Here is a 17,533-nt window from a genome sequence, read left to right on the forward strand (position 1 = left end):
GGCTACAAGCTAGATGCTAGATGAATGTCCTCCATGATTCTCATACGACTCTGAGATATCTACGCAGATTCACCATTGGGCAGTGCAAATTCTCACAGACAGGAACTCTTCTTTGCTGACCAAATAAGCTTGGGGATCGGTACGTTTTGCTTAAGTATGAATCTATTCATTATCATCAATAGGTCCCTTGTTATTTTTGTTTTCAATATCTTGAATATTTTGTTTTATCAAAATCAATATTTTGTTTTCAATATTCAAAGTTATTTATCCATGGAGCTCTTATTTCTCAAAGGGATATGAAGTATATATAAATAGAAAACAAACCTTAAGTTGTCTCAGACCATAGGAAAAAGTAAACATCTGTTTATACACCCCAAGAAACTCTATACAATTTCAGACAAATGGCTGTCCAGTCTCTTCTTAAAAACTCCAGTGATGGAGCAGCAACAACTTCGGGAGGGAAGCCAATCCATTGGTTAATTGTTCTCACTGTCAAGAAATTTCTGCTTAGTTCCATGTTGGTTCTCTCCTTGATTAGGTTCTATCCATTGCTTCTTGTACTTTGGAAAATAGTTGATCCCCTCTTCTTTCTGGCAGCCCCTCAAATATTGGAACACAGCTATCATATCAGCCCTCGTCCTTCTTTTCACTAGACTAGATATACCCAATTACTACAACTATTCTTCATATGTTTTAGCCTCCAGCCCCCTTAGCATCTTTGTTGCTCTTCACTGCACTCTTTGCAGAGACTCAACATCTTTTTTACATTGCGGTGACCAAAACTGGATGAAGTATTCCAAATGTAGACTTACGTTTGTACTAACACTTCACATGATCTTGATTCTATCCCTCTGTTAATGCAGCCTAGGACTGCATTGGCTTTTTTTTTTTTTTTTAATTTTGATTTATATGCCGCCCTTCTCCGGAGACTCAGGGTGGCTTACAATGTGCTCAGCAACAGCCTTCATCCTTTTGTATATTTATACAAAGTCAGCTTATTGCCCCCACAACTGGGTCCTCAATTTACCTACCTTAGAAAGGATGGAAGGCTGAGTCAACCTTGAGCTTTGGTGAGATTCAAACCTGCAGTAATTGCAGGCAGCTGGTCTTAATAACCAGCTTAATAACAGGGTGCCTTAGACCACTGTGCTATCAAGGCTCTTTTTAGTGGCTGAAGCACACTGCTGGCTCATATTTAAGTGATTGTCCACTAAACTCCAAAATCCCTCTCACAGTTACTGCTATTGAGCCAAGTTTCACCTAATCTGTAGCTGTACATTTGGTTTCTCTTACCTAAAACCTTATTTTTCTTTACACCAAATTTCATTTTCTTAGATAGGGCCCAGTCTTCAAGTCTGTTAAGATCAATCTGGATATTGAGTCTATCTTCTGAGGTGTTGACTACTGTATTTCTGCCAGCTTGGTGTCATCTGCAAATTTGATGAGTTTCCCTTCTATTCTCTCATCTAAATTGTTTATAAAGACATTGAAGAGTATTGGGCTAAAACAGAATCTTGGGATACCTCACTGCTTACTTCCCTCCATGTAGAGGTAGTTCCATTAAGGACTACACATCGAGTGCCGTTTGTCAGACAGTTACAAATCCGTTAGGTGGTGAAGCTGTCTATCCCACATTTTTCTAGCTTACCAAGAAGCAGGCTGTGGTCTACTTTGTCAGATGCCTTACTGAAATCCAAGTATGCTATGTCCACATCATTTTGCTGATCTACTAATTTAGTCACTTTGTCACAGAATGAAATAAGATTTGTTTGGCATGATCTGTTTTTGACAAACCCATGTTGGCTTCTGGTTATAACTTTGCTTACTTTTAGGTATTCACAGATCTGTTGCTTGATTATTGATTTCAGAATCTTCCCAGGTATTGAAGTCAGGCTAATTGCACTGTAGTTTCCCGGGTCTGTTTTTTCCTCCCTTTTTTGAAGATAGGAATAACTTCAGCTCTTTCCCAGGCCCCAGTTCTCCAGGCTTTTTGAAAGATATGGTTCAATGGTTCCAGGGGTGGGTTCTAAATTTTTTTACTACCAGTTCTGTGGGCGTAGCTTATTTTGTGGGTGTGGCTTGGAGGTCATGTGACTAGGTGGGCGTGGCTAGCTGGTCAGAGTCATTTCTGGAAGGTCCTCACACTTACGACCAGTCCTCGCACTTATGACCCAACTCATTTGTTTGCTTTTAACACTGATCAGCTGTAGGATGGCCCTTTGAAGCCCCGCGGCAAGAGTTTAAACAGTTTTTTTTCCCTCTAGTCATCAGCTGGGACTCAGGAGGCAGCAATAGATTGGGGGTGGGACCAAATAAAAGGTAAGAATAACGTGGGGGGGTGGGGGGGTGGGGGGGAGAACCGGTTCAGTGACATCATATGGTCACCGCTACCGGCTCGGCCGAACCGGATCAAACCGGGAGGAACCCACCACTGAATGGTTCTGAGATCACATCTACCAGCTCCTTCAGAACTCTGGAATGTAATCCATCAGATCATGGTGATTTGAATTTGTCTAGAGTGGGCAGGTGTTAGTTGGCCTCCTTTTGCAATTTTTAAAATGGTTTTTACAAGGCAGAAACTAGTCCTACCATATGAAAACCATCTCTGCATAATCCCAAGCATAGTCAATTGCATAAGTGTGGCAGCAAGGAGGAAATGTTGGGGAGACATTTTCAAAATTATTGCTTGTTAAGCTACTACTTTCTCATCATTTTCCAATCAAAATATACATCACCCTTTTTTCTTTCTATCCATTACAAATGTTTTTACACCCCTCTATACTTGTGAAGAAAGCTACAGAACTTCTAATTAAATATTGCCTCCTTAAGCATAACAAAGGTGCTTTAGTCAATTGACTAGGAGCCCAGCATTTTCATTTCTCTTTAATCCTTTCTCTCTCTAACATAGCACATTCTTCTAATTTCAACACTGCCGAGGACCTTTCAATCACACTGACATATATTCAAAACATCTCACTAAAATTAATACATTCTCATTTTCAAACCACCCAAACCTGATAATGTATTAACTCGAGAAAACTTCTTGAATTCAAGAGCCTGGCTATAATGGCAAGAAAGGCAAAAGGAGAGAGAATTTTTTGCTCTTTCCATAAATAACTTTTTTTTCCCTTAATCAGAAGAATGTATAAAATTTTAGCTGTGACATTATGCACACTTACCAGTGAGGAAAACTGAAGGAACCCAGTGGGATTTTCTTATAGCTAAACAGACAACAAACTAAATATGTTTTCTATTGTCCCAGAGCTTACATTTAAAATAAGAAAAGACATTTTCACAAATGAAGAAGAATATATGTGTCCCAGGATAAACTTGCAAGATCCGATCTGGGTTGGACACTGGAACCAGAGGTTTAGTCTTCATGCTGGAGTTTATCCTCAGGGAACTTCTCTCTAGCAGAGTGTGTGCTTTGAACTATTCTGGATATGGTATTTATATGGTTCCAGGTTGTTTATGGCTTTTTAGTTGTTGGTTGGGGTATTACTGGCTAGCAATTAAGTTGTTGGTTGTTGTTTCCGTGTAGTGCCAAGTCCTAGCCTCCTGTTTACTAGATAAGTGTTCTGTCCCCAACCCCACGCACACACACCAACAGACGTTCAGGAGTTAAAGACCAAACCAGCCGGCAAAATCCTTTTCCTTATGATAACGGAACTTGGCAACAACCTAGTGGCTGCCTGCCAAGAGTTTATTATTTACAAAGAGGAGAGATAACTTCTCCCCACTTCTGATAATCAAAGGAAAGCAGCTCAATAATTACGGAATTAAATCAAGTCCAGAGATACTCCAGCAAAGTCTTAAAGCAAAAGTCCGGCAATGCAGAATGGCGTGGAAGCTTTCAGCTTTGTTCATCACAAGGTTTGACTGGCCACCACGCTCCCTTTTATATCCTGTGGGGTGTGGTCCAGTGACTCAGCCTAATCTCGGGCACGTCCTTTCTTCTGTTGCGCGCACTTATCTCTGTGATGCTGGCGTGGGTCCAGCCAAGATTCATTACCCTCATCACTGTCCATCTGTGGCTGCGTGGACGTGCTTGGACCTGGCCCTATCTCTTGCCCTTCGGCGGACACCGAAGGCATTGCCAGAGAGGAGGGTCCTGGAGAGGGAGGCCTTGCCAACTCCTCCCCTTCACTCTCGGAGTCCTCTCCTGACGATGACATAGGCTCCGGTAACGGAGCCACAACAATAAGCTGGTAGGAAGTCAGTATTCCTCTTGATTGATCAGGGGCCTGTTTCCCAGGCTTCAACCACTTCCTTGGTTGTTTTTGTACCTGATTGTCCAACAATCTTAGTAGCCGCAATATTTAACATATGTCCTTCTTCACTGCAATGTAAGGCTACCAATGAGTTCGGGTCTCCTCATCTGACCGCTTGTTTGTGTTCTTACAATCTGGTGGTTAGCTTCTTCCTTTCCCTGTGACATAGTCACAGGGCCAATCCATGCAGGGGATCCAGTAGATTACATTGGAAGTATTTCCCACCTCCTAGTGATCTTTATAATGCATAATTTGTCCTCATCTGATAGCTTCTGGGTGGTGTGCGATGACCACTTGCAGATCTTGGAAGCTGTAGAATGGGCTTGGCAGCACAACTTAATAGTTAGCCATCAACACCCAAACAACTAAAAAGGCACACACAACCAGGCACTATATAAATAAACACAGAATAGCCCAAAGCACATACTCTGCTAGAGAGAAGATCCCTGAGGATGGGCTCCAGAACGAGTATGAAAGTTTGGAAGACTAAACCTCTGGTCCAGATTAGATCCTGCAAAAGACATTTTGACAAAATAACAAACAAAACTTTCTGATGGTACTTTTTCAAAACAGAGTGGCTTTCTAAGAAAGTCCTAATTCTTTGAATTAGGTATTTGTGGTTAAAGAGGCTGGATAAAGGCCAAAAGCAGATTTCCTTCCTGGATGGGATTTGAACTATATTACCTTTACTTCCCATTTTTTTTTGTAAATGATTACATAGAATCATCACTCCCAAAATGTATTGGTTCCATTTTATAGAAATTCAAAATGGCTTACCTCCTCCAATATCCCCAATCTGGATTGAGAAATGACTGGTCTAAAACTACTGTGTGATCCTTTGTAGTTAAATCAGGATTTGAATCTGTGTCTCCTTGATCCTAATCCAACCATCCCTTTGAAGCTAAGGACAATTCTACAGGCAGTCTAAGCTACTTGTTGTCTGTGGTGTTCTAATCAACCAAACTTCACAAATGCTGGCCTAGATTGCAGTGAGTTGGGAGTGGATTTGAGCTGGTGCTCAGTTCATACTATGATCACCTCAAAATCATATGATCATACCGGGGTGAAATCTACTTACCTTCCCAACAGGTTCGGAAGTGCACACTCCACACGCACGTCACTTGCTTTGCTTGTGCATGGGTACATGCGCATCACGTGTGTGCACACATCCTCTGTGCATGCGCAAACCCTTCTGCACATGTGCAGAGGGTAAAAAACAGGTTACTTCCTGGTTAAAACCAGGAAGTAACGACTACTGGGCAGGTGGGTGGAGCCTCGCGCCACCATCGCTACTGGTTCTCCGAACCACCGGCCACCATAGCTACCGGATTGGCCGAACCGGGAGCATTTCACCCCTGGATCATACTCTGCTCTTTGTCCTTTTTATCCACGTAGGAAAGGCAAGCTCCACTGACTGGCTCCTTTATGGACTGGCCTAAAGATGTGCCATTCAGGGACTATTCCCTCCTCACTGGTCTTTTGTCTTTCCATTGATGTCTCAGATATTTATAGATATGGGTGCTTTCCCCTCCCCTTTTCCCCATATTATTCCCTTTGACACGAACCTTTTTTTCTTATAACATCCTAGCTCTGAGGCTACAGAAACCAGAGCAATAAGGAAAAGGTTTTTTTTTCTTTCATTCTTATGTTTTTCTCTATAGCCTTGTGGAAGGTTATTTGTAGCAAGGAAGAACTGATTGTTTAACTTCATAAAAACAAAGTAGTCACGTTCCTACATTTTTTTAAAAAAAATACAATTGTTTTTTAAAAATGGGATAGAATGGGATGGGTTAAAAATTTTGTTGTTGTTAGTTGCGAAGTCGTGTCCGACCCATTGCAACCCCATGGACAACGTTCCTCCAGCCCTTCCTGTCCTCTATCATTCTCTGGAATCCATTTAAGATCACACCTACTGCTTCAGTGACTCCATCCAACCACCTCATTCTCTGTCGCCCCTTTCTTCTTTTGCCCTCAATCTTTCCCAGCATTAGGCTCTTCTCCAGTGAGTCCTTCTTTCTCATTAGGTGGCCAAAATATTTGAGTTTCATCTTCAGGATCTGGCCCTCTAAAGAGCAGTCAGGATTGATCTCCTCTAGGACTGACCGGTTTGATGGCCTTGCAGTCCAAGGGACTCACAGGAGTCTTCTCCAGCACCATAGTTCAAAGACCTCAATTCTTTGGTGCTCAGCCTTCCTTATGGTCCAACTTTCACAGCCATACATTGCAACTGGGAAAACCATAGCCTTGATTATATGCACTTTGGGTTAAAAATGCAATTGTTTAAAAGAAGGGAAGGGAAGGGAAGGGAAGGGAAGGGAAGGGAAGGAAAGGGAATCTTTGTAGTATTAAGAATCAGACTGGGAAAGCAAGGGTAATCTGCTTCACCCAACCTGAACAGAAACTAAAAGAGTGCCTACTGGAAGATATAAGGATTGAATGTAGTATGAAGACGAGGATAGTTCATTGTCTTAATGGTTATCTCTTGAATCAACTACAGGTTTATAGGACAACCAGCAATTACCCAGGAATCAAGATAAAGTGGCTGCACAGACTAAATGCAATGAGCTGAGGATAGAAGGAGGAGAATGTCATCCATTCCTGTATTTATAAAGTGGCCAGAAGCCCATTCTGTCAATGGCCCACGCAGCAATGCGAATTTGCCTTATGCTCATTTCTGAATTCAGTTCATCCGATAGTGACCATAAAAACACATATCTGTTGCAATATTAGCATACAGCATCTGTCAAATTTCTTTTTCAGGAAGTTCCATCTGGTCTTTCATCTAAACCTCATGCATGAAAACAGTATTATTTGCCCACACCTTTCAGAGTTATTTATTTTACACACATTTTTATACAGACATTTTTTTTCTACCTGTTTTATGTTTACTTCCTGTAAAATTTGAAAGCTGCGCTGAAAGCTTTAGTTGAACAGCTTAATATCTGTAAAATGACTACTATCCAGCACAGATCTGAATGCTTTTTAATTCCCTGGGATTAGCTCATTGTGCAGGTTTTAGCCTCCAATTCATTATTTCATATGGCAAATATAAGATGAATGGTGCTTCATTTCTTTTCAGGATGAAACTTGGGATCTATTCCTATTACACATCTTCCAATTATTTACAAGGGCTATTCGTGCCGCATTACAAATCATTTGTTACCTACTTTGTTAGAAAATATCTATGTTTCTGATTGAAAACATATTTAGCAAAACACAAAATATAACCATAGAACAGATGCAACAAAATCTAAGTACCCAAGCAGGCAACAGGCAGATTATTAATTGAGAGATACTTTTTAATGGAAAAGAATGAGTCCTAATCTGTTACTTAACTCATTGCTTCTCTACTTGCCTCCTACATTCGCTATGGAGGCTGTAGAGGTTTTTTTTATATCAGTAGAGGGAGTTATAAAACTGGAAAAAAAAGAGCCTTAATGTCCATGGTGATAAAAAAAAAAAGCTTCAGTTTTGCAATTACTAATAACCCAGAAACATAAAATTAAAATTACAAATAGTGAAGTACAAAAAGGAAACAAAGGAATGTAGTACTTCAAAATCATTCAATGCCCAAAGCAGGCCTTGAACTAACCAAAATGATTTAATGTGATCATATCAACTTTTGCATCAAATTAACTTTTGATCAATTTTCAATATCCTTCTAGGTTCAGTTCCAAGTGGGGAAAAAGACACTGGATTCATGGAAATTGCTTGGAAAGAAGGTTTATTGATGAACAGGATCACATGCCTTGGAGATCTTCGTCGAAAAAACAGCAGAGATGCTGAGAGTGCCTGAGTTTCATGCCCTCTTTTGGGCTTTGAATTTGAGCTTATGTTCTGATTGGTTGTCAGACTCCCATGGGGGCCATGCAGGGGTAACTTTGTAGGTTGTTTTTGAGTCCCAGGCTTGGTTGACTCTTGCTGGGTGATGATGTAATGAAAGGGGTTTGGGCAATTCCTACTATGACTCTGTCTGAAGAAGGTAGATCTTTGTTATGCAGAATAGACTGGCCAGGCCTTAATGGCCCATTGACAAAGGTTGGGGGGGGCTGAGTTTCTGCCTCCCTTTTAGGGGAAATATTCTGCCCTTTTAATATTTCCTAAAATATCTCATTTTCGTAGGAGACGGGTGGGTGCTAACTTCCTACAGAATAAAATCTGGAATAAACATACAGTTGCTATCATTCAGATGCTGTATCACTCTATCTAAAAGTCAGATGCAATTATCACAGTCTGCTGACTGATTTAATGCCAATCCAGAAGTAGTAGTACAAAATTAAATATTAGCTTTTCAGGATACAGAATTAATATAATTCTGAACAGCAATTTTAATTCTATAGTAATTTCTCTCAATTCTCATTCATTAAGTTTAAACCTCCTAAGGTAGCCAATAAAATGCTTTCAGTATCATCTATTCTATATAAATGAAGTAGTTCTAGTAACTTGATTTCAAGGGATGGCGGAAAGGTTTTAGGTGTCTTGCTGTATAGAGTAATCATTGTAATAATCAGTTATCAAAAAAGAAAAAAACATGGTCCTTGCTAAGTGTGTGTGTGTGTGTGTGTGTGTGTGTGTGTGTGAGAGAGAGAGAGAGAGAGAGAGAGAGAGAGAGAGAGAGAGAGAGAGGGAGGGAGAGATCTCATAAGCCCAAATTGAACGTAATTAGTCAGAGCCAATGCCATTTCAACGCTAGAGTTACCTCATAGTTTGACCACCCAATTCTATCATACTACAGCTTCAGGAGCAAACATATACAGCCACAATCCTTAGTTCTGCTTTCTACATCTAGTTGAATAACTTGATTTTGAAAGATATCAATTGTTTCAGAACAGAGCTTTTGCAAATTCTTGTATTCGGCACAGTAGCATCTGCTATTTCAACAACACCCGCAGAAGACACTTGGCATGGATTGACACCTAAAGGCAAGATTTCATCTTTAGTTTCCAGTAGCCATCACTTAAAGCCCAAGTGGCATGGGGGGAAAAACACACACACACACACCAAAGAAACCCACAAGAAATTTTTGTGAAAATAAAAGATGGAAAATGAACGAAAAACAAGCAAAGGAATGCAGCCAATTTATTTTCCATCTAAAGGTTCAAAGAAGAAGAAAAAAGGAGGAAGATTCAGGAATAGCTTGCAGAAAACAGAACATATCTTTCAATGATGTGAAGTCAGTGGTGGGATTCAGCCGGTTCTCTCCGGATTGCGCAAACTGGTAGCGGCGACTGCGGGAGGCTCCGCCCACCTGCCCGGATGTAATGCATGACTAGTGTGGATGCACCAAAGGCCGTGCGCATGCGCAGAGGTGGTGCGTACACTCACATTTGCGAACCGGTAGGGAAGGTAAGTGAATCCTACCTCTGTGTGAAGTGTAATAATAAAATGAGGAAGGAAAAATAAATATTCTATAGTTTGACCTGTTCTGATCACGTTTCTATTTCTTCTTTCAGTGATTTATTATATTTATTTATAGATAATAAATATATTTATACATCACAGGCCATCTCACTCACACAGCAACATTCATGCACCTAATTTAATATAAAGGTTATGTTGATAAGCAAAGACAATTGATTGAAATATACTGTTTCATTGTCTACTTGATGGCAATAAAGTCCGTTTGTTAAGTATGTATTATATATCCAAACCCACTCTTGTATTTTAAATATGAAGTTAATCTTTCAGTGTTTGTTGTGATAAAATGTTGTGATCATAATATGGATATGTTGTTGTTATGCATATGTAACTTCTCTTGTGGCTCTGCTGCACTAGCATTTGCACCTAATAATTTCACAAAGGTCTGGCATTCCAGCAAAGCCAAAGATTAAATAATCCTAGGCTTTCTACTGAAAAAGGCAGAGAACAAGGAAGATTTCCCTTGGACAATGTTCAGAATCAGAATAATTTTATAGGATGGAAGACAGCTCCCCCTACCCAACCCACATCCTCCACGATCAGCATAAAAAAAAGGGGGGATTTCTGCCATTTATATCTGCCATGATGCTCTGACGTGAACTAAGAGGTCATGCAAGGACACTTTATAAAAATAAAATTGGCATTTAGCTGGTGTCACTGCCACAGCCAGGGTTTACAGAGGAGAGCTTCTGACACACTGATTTGTGTATCTTTCAAATCTATATCCTGCCGGATTGCCAACAGTTCTTCTATATACATTATAGCTGCCCACATTAGGGAAATAAACACATAAGTGAGAGTACATTTTTTTAAAAATGCCAGTCTAAGACTGAACTAAGCTCCATGCCTCCTCAGCCATAAAGCTATGGTTTAAATAACTACCATAGGTGCTGGTCATTACTTTTTTCCAACCTGATCTCCCTCACAGAAATATTGTAAAGGACAAAATAATAAATTAAAGAATTTAAAGAATGGGCAGCATTCATTGAAACACTATTTTCTGACTTAATTCTGCATATCGTGGATCTTTTAATATGATTAATGCAGCCTGGGGGATGCTCCCTGCCTGTTAAAAAGGAATATATACACAACGACCCCTTAAGGAAGGAAAAGAAGCCAAATCATTTTTAGCATTGTAATAATTCTCACACTCAGCTTAATAGCAACCCACCCACCCCAGAATTAGTGTCCGAGAAGATTGCTTTTATGAATTCTTCCCCCCCCCCCAAAAACCTCTGTCCCTTCTCAATTCCTCTTTATTTTATGTGAGGGTCCTTCTAATCCAGGGGTTCCCAACCAGGGTGTGTGTGAGATGATATTCCAGGAGGTATGAAAACTTGGGTTTAGAAGTTTCAAAATTATAGTGTATATGTATAATTATATGCATATCATTATTTACTTTTGTAAGGGGTGCGAGAATATATCAGAAGCGTTCTAGGGGTGCAGGGTACAGAAAAAGTTAGGAACCCCTGTTCATTTTTTAAAATCTTTTTTTTTTCTTTTCCATTCTTCCCACAATAAAAGTTTGCCAGGATTAGTTTTGGTCACCACGATGTAAAAAAGATGTTGAGACTCTAGAAAGAGTGCAGACAAGAGCAACAAAGAAAATTAGGAGGCTGGAGGATAAAACATATGAAGAAGGGTTGCAGGAACTGGGTATGTCTAGTTTAATGAAAAGAAGGACTAGGGGAGACATGATAGCAGTGTTCCAATATCTCAGGGGCTGCCACAAAGAAGAGGGAGTCAAGCTATTCTCTAAAGCTGAGGGCAGGACAAGAAGCAATGGGTGGAAACTAATCAAGGAGAAGCAACCTAGAACTAAGGAGAAGTTTCCTGATAGTTAGAACAATTAACCAGTGGAACAACTTGCCTGCAGAAGTTGTGAATGCTCCAACACTGGAAGTTTTTAAGATGTTGGATAACCATTTGTCTGAAGTGGTGTAGGGTTTCCTGCCTAAGCAGGGGGTTGGACTAGAAGACCTCTAAGGTCCCTTTGAACTCTGTTATTCTGTTCTGTTCTGTTCTGTTCTGTTCTGTTCTATTCTATTCTATTCTATTCTATTCTATTCTATTCTATTCTATTCTATTCTATTCTATTCTAGTGCTGGTACTCACCTATAAAGCCCTTCATGGCATGGGCCCAGGGTATTTGCAGGATCACCTCCTACCGGCCTCCCACCACCCAGTGCGCTCACATAGGGCTGCCCTCCTCCGGGTCCCCTCGGCCAGACAGTGTCGCTGGTGGTCCCCAGGATGAGGGCGTTCTCTGTGGTTGCACCGACCCTCTGGAATGGGTTGCCCACCGGGCTCCCCGACCTCCGCACCTTCCGCGCCGACCTAAAGACATGGCTCTTTCAGCAACTTCCCTGATCTGCTGTGGATTTTAACTTGGGGATTTGGGGATTTTAATTGGCTTTTAATATTATTTAATTTTTATCTATCGTCGGGTTGTTTTATTGTTGTGAGCTGCCCCGAGTCCTACGGGAGAAGGGCGGCATATAAATCTGACAAAATAAATAATAAATATTCTATTCTATTCTATTCCACTTATGACTGTATGATTGTAATTTTGTTGCTTGTATCCTTACGATTTATATTGATAGTTTCCTGATTGCTTATTTGTACCCTATGACTCTCATTAAGTGTTGTACCTTATGATTCTTGATGAACGTATCTTTTCTTTTATGTACACTGAGAGCATATGCACCAAGGACAAATTCCTTGTGTGTCCAATCAAACTTGGCCAATAAAATTCTATTCTATTCTATTCTATTCTATTCTATTCTATTCTATTCTATTCTATTCTATTCTATTCTATTGTTTTGTTTTGTTTTGTTTTGTTTTGTTTTGTTTTTTTGTTTTGTTTTGTTTTGTTTTGTTTTGTTTTGTTCTGTTCTGTTCTGTTCTGTTCTGTTCTGTTCACTGTTTCAGTTCCCTTGCCTATTTCAAGGCGATGCTGATTAGTGATCCTGGCAAGTTGGCTCGTTCGCTCAGCCAAAAGTGTCCCATTATCATTAAGAACGCGCATTTAAAAGGGAGTAAATAAAATGCCATTCATTCAGAGTATTATTTAGGAATGTTATGGGGGGGGTGAGGTGGGGAGGGACGGACAGAAACGCACATACAGTAAAATTAAAAGTCTGCTAAGACCCAACTAAGCCTGAGCAGCAGCCCTCCCACCTCAAAATGTTCTATATTCCGGGCTACCGCATTAGAAAGGTTACTCTCCTTTTCCCGTTTGTGCAAAATGTCCCACTGCGAGACCGGCCAAGCTTCCCCCCCCCCCGCCGCCCCCCCCCGCACCAACAGCAGCCAGAGAACCTGAGCTGCTACCCAAAAGCCGCAGAGTTCCAAGTCCTATTTGCGACTTCCCCCTAAACCCTTATTGGTTAAATCGGGAAAGCCCTCCGCCAATGGGAAAGGGAGCCCCGGCATTCGGTGTTCTGCCCGAAGATGTGGAGCAGCTTCCCAGTCTAGCCTTCTCAGCGGGGGCGGCGGGAGGGCGGCTTTCTCCTGAGGGGAAGGTGCTTGCCCGCCCGCCCTGACTTTCCTCTCCTGCGCCCGCCCGCCCCCTTTTTCCCAGGGAAGGAAAGCAGAGCGAAGGGAGCAGCTGCCGCCTCGTCCTCCAGTCCTTTCTGGCTCCGGTGGTGCTGAGTGAGGAGGGTGCCGCCGGCTGCCTCTCTCTCTGCCCCGCTGGGGAACGGGGAGCCCCGGGCGGAGAGGAGCCGCAGAAGGTCGCCGCCCAGAGGAGACGCCCCCAATGGCTTCGGTGCGCCCCGGCAGGTAAGGGAGGTCTGGGAATGAGTAGCAATGGGGAGGCAGTATTGATGCTTTTTTTTTTTTCCCCACGGAGGAGGCACCTCATCTGCAAAAACTTCTTCCCGGAATAAAAAGTTCTTTTTTAAAATTATTATTTTTTCTTTCTTTCTATTCTTCCCGGAATAAAAGTTCATTTTTTAAAAATCTTTTTTTTTTCCTCTCTCTTTCTATTCTTCCCGGAATAAAAGTTAGCCAGCCTGTAGTTCAAGATTGTGCACAATTTTGGATGCCAAAATAACTGGTTGGTGGAGAGGGAGGTATATAGGAGTTATTATTATTAAGCAGGGCAATAATCTGCATTAAGCTTTTTTTTTTTTTTTTTTTTGTCTGATTGAGAAATGGCTTTTTAAAGAAGAAAAATCTCCCCCACCCAAACAATGCATGTGTTGTTTAGGAGCTTGTAATTTCATTTTTTAAAAAAATATTAGCGCTGTTAACATCTGTCTTCCTAGTGTGGCCACTAGGATGGGTTTATTTTTTTTTTTGTGAGTCCTTGATGCCCTCTAGTGTTTTGTGAGATTCAGAATTGTTTCATTGGCGTGACAATCAAATAGAACTTGAATTATCCTGGATCTTATGAACATCTTTAAAAAAAAAAAAATCTGAATTTCTAAACGTGGTTATGTCTTCACTTTTTTTAAAACTTTTGTTTGCAATTTACCTGGGATTTTTTTTTTTTTTGAAGGAAGAGATGAAGAACAGAAAATTAAATATTTTAGAAAACAAGTTGATATCCAAGCATTTTAGAATATATATATATATATATATATATATATATATATATATATATATATATATAAAAATGTAATACCGTGTTTCCCCGAAATATTACATTTTTTTGAACCCTGAAATAAATGCTTGGCCTTATTGCCTTGTGTTCAAAAGCCCGATTGGATTTATTATCAGGGGATGTCTTATTTTGGGGGGAAACAGGGTATAATGAACTTAATATGCAAAGATGAGGTGCGACCCTGTTTATATCCAACTGCCTTAGGCAAAAGGCAGCATGTGTATAGAAATCCTAACTAGAAATGTAGATGAAACAATGGCAGAGAATATATTGTTTAGATTGCACCCATACTGCACACAATTCTTTGGATTAAGTATCATTGGATTGAAAGGGGTGTACCTCTGATTAAATGTAAGGAACTGTATTATTAAATGTTTTAGTAACTCCATTTGAAAAAAAATGTAATGAGTAAGGTACCTTTCGTGATATTGTTAAAATCTGGATGTTATTCTGAATTTTGTCTATATATATATATATATATATATATATTAATCCTGTCTTTATTATGTTTTTAAATAACTCAGGGCAGCAAACATATCTAATTCTGTTTACTCTTCTTATTTTCCCCACAACACCCACCACCATGAGATGGGTTGGGTTGAGAGAGAGTGCCTGGCCCAAAGTCTCTCAATTGGCCTTCGTGTCTAAGGCAGGACTAGAATTTACAGTCATTGGAATAAATTCATTACAAAGTCAATTGATGAAAAACAGCAATTTAAAACAGATAGAAAGTACAATACAGCCTACCTAAATAGGGGAGTCGGAAGCTTCCAGTCTGATTTTATTTTACTTTTTAAAAAAAATAAATACTATCTTATTACTTTGAGGGAAAAATACACATGAACCTCACACTTTGTTCTGGATGTTAAGGCAAGTGAGGGAAGTGTCCCTAGCAATTCCATCCACAGTTGAATAAACTATTTCAGTCTAGCTGAAACAGTTTTCAACTTCACAGTTGCAATCCTGTTAGGCATGTTCCAGTTAGCTCAGTGGGATGTATGGGATTGCATTCTTGGTTCCTTGGATCTAAAAGGGATTCAGGCCACGTTTTGCTGGAGCAGCATTCAGATGTGTCAGACTGAAATATTTAACTTAATACTATGAAATATGTCATTTTTTTTAACATCACTACAATTTTGGAATATTTAACAGAACAGAATATCAGAGTTGGAAGGGACCTTGAAGGTCTTCTAGTCCAACCAGCTCAGATAGGAAACCCTATACCAAGGGTGTTAACGCACATCGTCACATCGTCATCATGTGACGTATCGCGACTTTTTTCTTCTTCACTAAACTGGGCATGGCTGTGTGACACGGCCCTCGGGATGCAAGTTTGACAGCCCTGCCCTATATCATTTCAGACAAATGGTTGTCCAATCTCTTCTTAAAAACTTCCAGTGTTGTAGCACCCACAACTTCTGAAGGCAAGTCGTTCCACTACATTTATGTCAGGGAAGATGCAAAATATAGGGTTAAGTACTATTCGTCTTAATTATTTATATTGTAGCCAACTCTAGATTGGTATGTAAGTGAACCAAAGAGCAACAAAACTGCAAATAGTCACAACATTTCATGTTTAAATCAGGTTAAAACGATTTCACAAGGTGGTATTTGGAGAAATGTGTTATCCTCTATGGAAGACTGCTGTAAATATGTCACTGGTGAAGTAGATTTTCCTTAAAAGGAATGCTGCATAAACCTCAGGAATGGAGAATATAAAACATTTTGTGATTAGTGTAAGTTCTAAAAGAATAGGTCCATGTTTTGTGATTCATACCTGATGGATTCATATATGCTGGAAATTTATCAAGTATCAATATGGCCCTCTCAGATTCCTATCTTATTGGTTTTTTAAAAAAATGTAAATAAATACACACAATCTGTGATTGTAAGTGTTCCAAGCAAGTAAAATCCAAATATAGTTAAGTTAAAAAAATGTTAGAATGTGCCCTTCTTTAATCTTATACTACACAATATATTAAACATTTACTTTTTAATTGCATCAAATCAGAAAAGAGGAAAATCAGGCTGATGTTAAGATCACAGAAGCCTGATTATTTTCTGCCCAAGGATTATGTAGGAGTTTTATTTTTCCCATTAAAATCAGTGGGACTTAAACATTTTTTTTTGCTTATCATGTCTTAATGTTTATAGTGTATAGTTCCCTAGCAACAAATGTTGCTTATCCTATTAGTTTATATTGAATGTATTATTCCGTATAATTCATATATTAAGCCATACTGTATCAATTAGCTTCTCTATAACTACATTTAATTTGTAATAATAATTGCTGTTTATTTTAAGATATTTATTTTTAATGTCTTTTTAAGCTGATGCATTTTACTGCCAGACACGGTGTTAGTTTTCTTTAAAAATGCTATTCATACTCAGTGTTGGTTAGATGACTTTAATTTCTATGTACTATTATAAAAATATTGTGCAATTTGTCATGTTTAGTTGAAGCATAAGGAAAAGGACTGAACTTTATTTATTTATTCAATTTTTATGGCTGTCCACTCACCACTCTATTCCAGGAAGCTAACAGTACTAAAAAAAAAAAATAATAAAACCTGAAAAATACTTCACTAATAAAATCCAACAAACAGCAGTGATGCATCTAATAGCTATATGCCAAGCACAATAACTCAAAAAAACACATATTGACACTTACTGGTGATTCACACAACATTCTGCTCCAGTGTCTAAGGGATGATCCAGATCCAGATCCAGCATGGTTTGGGGCTCTCTGGATATTGGAGGAAAGTTGTTCCATTGAGCTGTCATACCAAATGAAAAGTCACATTTCTGGATCCTGCATGCTGGTATTGTTTAATAGGTGAAATCTGGAGCATGCCATCAACTCCCCCCCCCATCTGATTGGACACGGGGGGGGGGAGGGGGTTTCTCTAAAAATCCTGATCCTGTATATTGTCCTGTATAGTGTTGACAATCTCTGAATTTTAAAATACTTCTATCTGTCACTGTCAATGGTAAATGTGATGGGAGAGAGAATAGAATAGAATAGAATGGAATAGAATGGAATAGAATAGAATAGAATAGAATAGAATAGAATAGAATAGAATAGAATAGAATAGAATAGAATAGAATTTTTATTGGCCAAGTGTGATTGGACACACAAGGAATTTGTCTTGGTGCATATGCTCTCAGTGTACATAAAAAGACAAGATACATTCATCAAGAATCATAAGGTACAATCGTAATATTCCTGATGTTG

At 39.6% G+C, this 17,533-nt stretch overlaps 1 protein-coding gene across 2 annotated transcripts in view; it reads left to right on the plus strand.

Moving 5' to 3' along the window:
• The first annotated feature begins 13,117 nt into the window (after positions 1-13,117).
• LOC117662109 (bifunctional heparan sulfate N-deacetylase/N-sulfotransferase 3) overlaps positions 13,118-17,533 on the plus strand; it is an 89,368-nt gene continuing 84,952 nt past the window's right edge. For both annotated transcript variants that reach the window (XM_034411403.3, XM_087874918.1), the window contains exon 1: positions 13,118-13,472. The gene's annotated coding sequence lies outside the window, so the exon portion shown is untranslated. The remainder of the gene's footprint in view (positions 13,473-17,533) is intronic.

Source organism: Pantherophis guttatus, chromosome 8 (genome assembly GCF_059756535.1).
Source record: "Pantherophis guttatus breed Tessera chromosome 8, ASM5975653v1, whole genome shotgun sequence".
NCBI classification, from domain to species: domain Eukaryota; kingdom Metazoa; phylum Chordata; class Lepidosauria; order Squamata; family Colubridae; genus Pantherophis; species Pantherophis guttatus.